Source organism: Microtus pennsylvanicus, chromosome 5 (assembly GCF_037038515.1).
Source record: "Microtus pennsylvanicus isolate mMicPen1 chromosome 5, mMicPen1.hap1, whole genome shotgun sequence".
Taxonomy (NCBI): Eukaryota; Metazoa; Chordata; class Mammalia; order Rodentia; family Cricetidae; genus Microtus; species Microtus pennsylvanicus.
In genome coordinates this window covers 59,357,122-59,363,480 of record NC_134583.1, presented here as the reverse complement: position 1 = coordinate 59,363,480, position 6,359 = coordinate 59,357,122, and the positions used below count along the sequence as shown (strand labels likewise).

Below are 6,359 nucleotides of genomic sequence, written 5' to 3'. Positions count from 1 at the left end.
TAATATGTCATTTTGTGTGATGATAGCTAACCTCCTTCCGCAGACTTGGGCAGAAACACATCTCTCTCCAGCCACCACTACTCGGTACTACAAGTACAAAAGGTAGAAAACAGCCCGTTTGTGTTCCACCCACCCACCCTTCTTGCTTTCCTCGACTGCAGCCTCTCTGCACCCCTGTGCAAGGCTTTGGGAAGGAAGGGGATAGAACACTTCCTTCATCCTTGGCCTGTGCCTTCCAGCCACTGTGTGGGGGCGGGAGGTGCAGTGGACGGGGCCAAGAAACAAAACAAAAGCCTATGCAAAATCTATGCTGTTCACAATCCCCAAGAAAGAGTAGGATCAACTCAAAGGTCCGCCAAAGAATGAAACGGGAATAGGCTGGACTCAGAAGGCCGGATGAGTTCTGTGAGTTCGAAGCCAGCCTGGTCTACAGAACGAATTCCGTGACAGCCAGGGCTAAACGGAGAAACACTGTCTCGAGGGGGAAAAAAAAAGAATGAAACGAATAAACAAAAGCATGAGTTCTGTCCATGAGGGAGTGGGACAGTCCGAAGTGTCAACTTGATATCTCTGAGAATGTCTGATTAAGTTCATTGATGTGAGTGGATTATCTTCATTGTGGGCGGGGCCATCCCCTGAACAAGGATCCTGGACTGTTTAAAGTGCTGAGCGTGTGTGTGTGTGTGTGTGTGTGTGTGTGTGTGTGTGTGTGTGTGCACGCGCTAATTCCTTGCTTTCTGCTCTTGGCTGTGGATATAATGAACCGGCTACTTCAGGCTCCAGCCGCCTTTATTCCCCCTCTCCCATGGCTGACCAGCTGTAACCCGGAACCTTTCTCCTTTAAGGTACTGTTGTAGGAGTTCTTTATCAGAGCTGCAGGACACAAAACTAAGACAGGCAATATTACTTCGCTGCAGAAAGAACAACGTGCTGATATGTGCTGCAGCATGAATAAGCCTGAACAAGATGCTACAGGGAAGAGAGTAGCCATGAAAGGTCACTCCTCGTATCTGTCATTTGTGAGAAACGTCCAGAAGAGGCACCCACAGAAACAAAGGCTCCATTCGTGGTTTCCTGGGGCTAAGTGGGGGTGGGGGGTGGGGGAGTGATGGAGACGGACAGCTTCATAGAGGGTTTTCCTTGCTGACAGAACTCTTCTGACAGAGCTGTAAGATGGTAAGACTGCAGGATACCGTGAATGTCCCCAAGCCTCTGTGTTGTACATTTTCCGCCTCAGTCATGATGACAAGAGCCAGTCCTTACGAGTAGACATCCCGGTGGATGCACACTGGAGATTAACCAGTGGATAAAAGCTAACACATCACAAGGGTCTGAGGAGATGTATGGAAAGCCAAGTTCTCATCAGTGTGGTCCGCAGAAGCTCCAGCACTGGCCAAGAGGCCCTGTGCAGGTCATGAGCCTATTATCTATGCAGGGGGGACATATGCAGTCTGCAGGTATGCTGGGCACAACAGAGGCTGCTCTGACTTTTTCTGGGTGAATTTATGGTCTATATTTTTAAGCAAATCTTTTTTCTTTATTTCTTTAACATTTATTTAAATGTGTGGTGGGGGATGGCAGTGTGTGGAGGGGCGCTGGATGTCAGAGGACATCCTGTGTGAATTGGTTCTCTCCTTCAACCTTATGGGTCCTGAAAACCAGACTCGGGGCACCAGACTTGCCAACAGCACCTCCACCTGCTGAGCCATCTTGCTAGCCCACTTCCCTACTTCTCCATTTTCAAACTTTCGTTTGTTTTGGTTTTTATTTTTTGAGGCAGGATTTCTCTGTGTAGCCCTGGCTGTCCTGGAACTCTGTAGGTCAGGCTGGCTTCAGGAGACTCACCTGCCTCTGCCTCCCAGGAGCTGGGACAAAGGTGTGCAGTACCACTGGTTTGGCTTCTATTCTCAAACCCTTAAATCCTGTCTCTAGTTTGAGTTGTCACAGTCAGACACAGGGACAGACTTCATGCTTTTGTTTATTCCCCGCTCCCCCTCCCCCCCCCCAGCACAGGCGATCTCAAAACCCACCAGCGAGACTCTTCCTTCAACAAGGCCACACCTATTCCATCAAGGCCACACCTCCCAATAGTGTCCCTCACTATGGGAGCCATTTTCTTCCAAACCAGCACACCCGCTAAGACTCTGACCTTTGCAAAATGTACTGGGTTTCACCACTGGACTTCATCTGACTTCCTTTTGCACAGCTTTTGGTCACCTGAGACATCCATGGTGCTGGTTAATAAACTAGCTTTGTGGCTGGAATTGAGACTAGATCTTAAAGTGAATCAGAACATCCTGGAAACTGTCAACTTCAGCACCTTGGCAGAAAAATCAAAGTACAGAGCTATCGTTTAATCCCAGCACTTAGGAGGCAGAGGCAGGTAGATCTCTGTGAATCTAAGGCCAGCCAGGGCTGCATACTAAGACCTATCTGTGTGTGTGTGGGGGCGGGAGGGAGTCAATGTTCTTCCACTCCTCCAGGAGGTTGGAGTTTTAGTTCTGCAGGAAGGAAGGGGAGGGAGCCACAATTGTACATGATGTACATCCATTGCCACCAAACTGTACTTTTACAATGGCAAAAACGGTTACATCTGTGTTACTATAGACTTGACACAATTTTTTTGTTTGTTTTTTTGAGACAGGGTTTTCACTGTAGCTTTGGAACCTTTCCTGCCTGGAACTAACTCTTGTAGACCAAGCTGGTCTCGAACTCACAGAGATCCACCTGCCTCTGCCTCTGCCTCCTGAGTGCTGGGATTGAAGGCATGTGCTACCACCACCTGGCTTGACACAAATTTTTTGAAGTCAATGACTGACTGGACTACAATGAGATACAGTGGTAGAACACTTGCCTAGCATACAAGAGGCCTCGGGTACCTCAGACTTGGGAGTGTGGGAGCCGGTGTTCAAGCTCAACTAGGACAGGACAGTAGGACTCTCTTTTAAAAAGAGAGAGAGAGAGAGTCTGGGGAATGGGAGACTACTCAGCCAGAATGCTTGATAGCACCCATGAGAATCTGAGTTCCCGCTGTACCTGGGATCCCAATGCTGAGATCCCAAGAAGAGAGAGAGAGAGTGTGTGTGTGTGTGTGTGTGTCTGGGGAGTGGGGTTGGGGGAGACTACTCAGGGAGCCAGAATGCTTGATAGCAGCCATGAGAACCTGAGTTCAGATTCCCCAGCACACACATGAAAAGCTGTGTGTTACCGCTGTACCTGGGATCCCAGTGCTGAGCTCCCAATGCTGAGATCCCAAGGGTTCTCGGGCCAGCTAGTCTGGCTAATTGGTGAGTTCCGGATTCAGAGAGAGCTCCTGTCTCAAACAAACAAGCAAACAAACGGTGGACAACAATAGATGAAGACAGCCAGTGTCACAGAGAGAGAGAAAAAAGACAAAGACAGAGAAGAAAGAAAATGAGAGGGCTGGAGAGATGGCTTAGTGGTTAAAAAAAAAAAACTGGATGCTCTTCCAGAAGACCTGGGTTCAATTCCCAGCACTCACATGGCAGTTCACAACTGTCTGTAACTAGATATGCATGCAGGCAAAACACCAATGTACTTAAAATAAAAATAAATACATTTTTAAAAATTATTGAGGCAACTAAGGATGTTTGACTGTGGACTGGACGTTAGAGTGTGGAGTCCTTCATCAACTCTTGAGGTGGTTGCAGCTGTGATCTGGAGACTATTTCTGAGGTAGGCATTACTCCAGGGTGCTTGCCAAGTATTTACAAATCATGTGTCCAGGCCGGGCGGTGGTGGCGCACGCCTTTAATCCCAGCACTCGGGAGGCAGAGGCAGGCGGATCTCTGTGTGTTCGAGACCAGCCTGGTCTACAAGAGCTAGTTCCAGGACAGGCTCCAAAACCACAGAGAAACCCTGTCTTGAAAAAAACCAAAAAAAAAAAAATCATGTGTCCACAATGTCTATAGCTTATTTTCAAAAGAGTCTAATGTAGGATGCCCCTCTGTATGCTGCAAATGTCTTATTACCATTGGTTAATAAAGAAGCTGATTTGGCCAATAGCCAGGCAGAATAGAGCCATGCAGGAAATCCAAGCAAAGATAAAGGAGGAAGAAAAGATGGAGGCGAGGAGACACCAGCAGCCACCAGAGAGTGAGGTAACAAGCCGGAGCCTCATGGTAAAATATAGCCTAATAGAAGTGGTTAATTTAAGTTGTAAGAGCTAGTTAATAATAAGACTCAGCTAAGAGACCAAACAGTTTGTAATTAATATTAAACCTCAGAGTGGTTATTCGGGAACTGATGGGCAGGAGAGGAACCTCCAGTTACAAGATTCTGAGAAATGAATAAAGTAAAATAAACAAATCGTAGGGAGTGAAAGTGGCAAATGTTAGCTATCTGCCTAGCCTCAAGATCGGTAGGTCTTGGCTGAGAATGTAGTTCAGTTGGCAGAGTGCTTGCTTATGTGCACAAAGTCCCAGGTTCTATCCTTAGCACCACACAAACTAGCCTTGGTGGCACACACTTCCAATCCCAGCACTTGGAAGGTGGAGCCCTGAGGGTAAGGAAGTGTAGGTCAGCCAATACTACGGAGTGAATCCAAGGTCAGCCTGTGCTACCTGGGACTCCCCTGGGCTGGGGATTGAACAGGGTCTCACACTGGGTACGTGCTCTGTCACCGAGCTACATCCCCAGCCGACAACTGCTGGCTCTAATGGAAGGTCTACCGGTGATCTTTATGTCAGTCCTTTTTTGATAATATTATTTTATGTCTTCTGTGTTTTGCCTGGATGTATGCCTGTACGTCACGTACACACAGTACCCATGGAGACCAGAAGGGGGCGATGGATCCCTTGGAACTTCAGTTACAGATGGCTGTAGGCAGTCGTCGGTGTACTCCACTTCCGAGACATCTCACCAGCCCTACGTTGGTCCTCTCTAAGCTTTACGGAAGTCTGGAAGGTTTATAATAAGGCAATAAGATGGTCTGATCCCTCCCTGGCATTTTTCCTTGTGGGATTCAAAACAGAAACAAAAACTAAACCCCAAGATGGGCAGGAAGATGAACTGAAAAGCACAGGCACCTTTTAAAGGGTCGTGAGACCGTGCGTCACAAAGCATAACGCTAGACGCAGGAGAGCGTTCATCTACGAAACCCACAGGATGCACAGACCAAGAGATACACCCCACGAACTTCAGCGAGTGACAGCAATGGACTAGAGACGGTTTTGCCACACTGCAGGGATTCAGAAGGGGGCGGACCTCTGCGGGAAGTCCCTGGGCTTCTGTTTCATTTTCCTGGAAACTTGCTGCTGTTCTTATGAAATCGCTCTCTGAACGCTAGTTAAAAATTCATAGCTGGGCCAGGTGTGGTGGCGCATGTCTTTAATCACAGTTCTTTTTTTTTTTCATGAACAAGGTAACTTTAAGTTATTTATTTAGGGCCATCTCCTCTTGTAAGCAAAGGGATGGAAGATCAGTGTAATGGTCACCGTAGGATAAAAGGAAAGATGAGCTTAGCGCCCCATGCGCTTTCATGGTCCACAAAGTAATGGTCCAAACCAGTGCTGTGGTCCCTTGCTGCCTGGGGGAAGGTCCAGGTTCTCTTTACTCATCTTCATAGCCAGTCGGAAGTGGGTTCACATGAGGGTTGTGGAAGAGGGTATGGTTACCATCTCTCCAGGGGAAGGGCTTGGTCCTGATGCGGAGATGAGGGTAGGCGACGAACTCGGGTCTCTCGTGCTCCCCGTGCTGAACCCTCCTCGCCATGGGCGCCACTCGACATGGGCCGCCCCACCCGTGGGAGGGCCCGGCCCTGCAGCCCCGACACCCGAGACCCGAACACCGACGACACCATCTTGGACCTACCTTTAATCACAGTTCTTGTGAAGCAGAGCCAGACAGACCTCTGAGTTCAAGGCCAGCCTGATCTATAGAGCGAGTTCCAGGACAGCCTGAGCTACACAGAGAAACCCTGTCTCAAAAATACACACACATACATACATACATACATACATACATACATACATACATACAGTTCATAGCTGGGCACTGAACTCAGGCAGGAGAGTGCTTGCTCAGCATGCACCAAGCCCTGGGTCGCATCCCTAGGTCCCCAGCACCACATACACCAAGCTTAATAATCTGTGCTTGAAATCCCAGCACTCAGGAGGTAGGGGCAGGAGGATCATCCTGTCTTCAGGATCATCCTCAACTACTACATAATTTGAGGTCAGAGGAGACAAAGACCTTATCATTAAATAAATTAATTGATTAGTTGATACATTAACTAATCCATTATGGGTTGGACATGGTGGCAAATGCCTGTAATGTCAATATTTTGGAAGCTGAGACAAGAAGCCACTCAGCTAGACCCTAATTCAAAATACAAACAC

General features: G+C 48.1%; 1 pseudogene; it reads right to left on the bottom strand.

Annotated features, from left to right (window-relative positions):
- Positions 1-5,359: 5,359 nt before the first annotated feature.
- Positions 5,360-5,827, bottom strand: LOC142850944 (cytochrome c oxidase subunit 6A1, mitochondrial pseudogene; annotated as a pseudogene).
- Between the last annotated feature and the right edge of the window lie 532 nt (positions 5,828-6,359).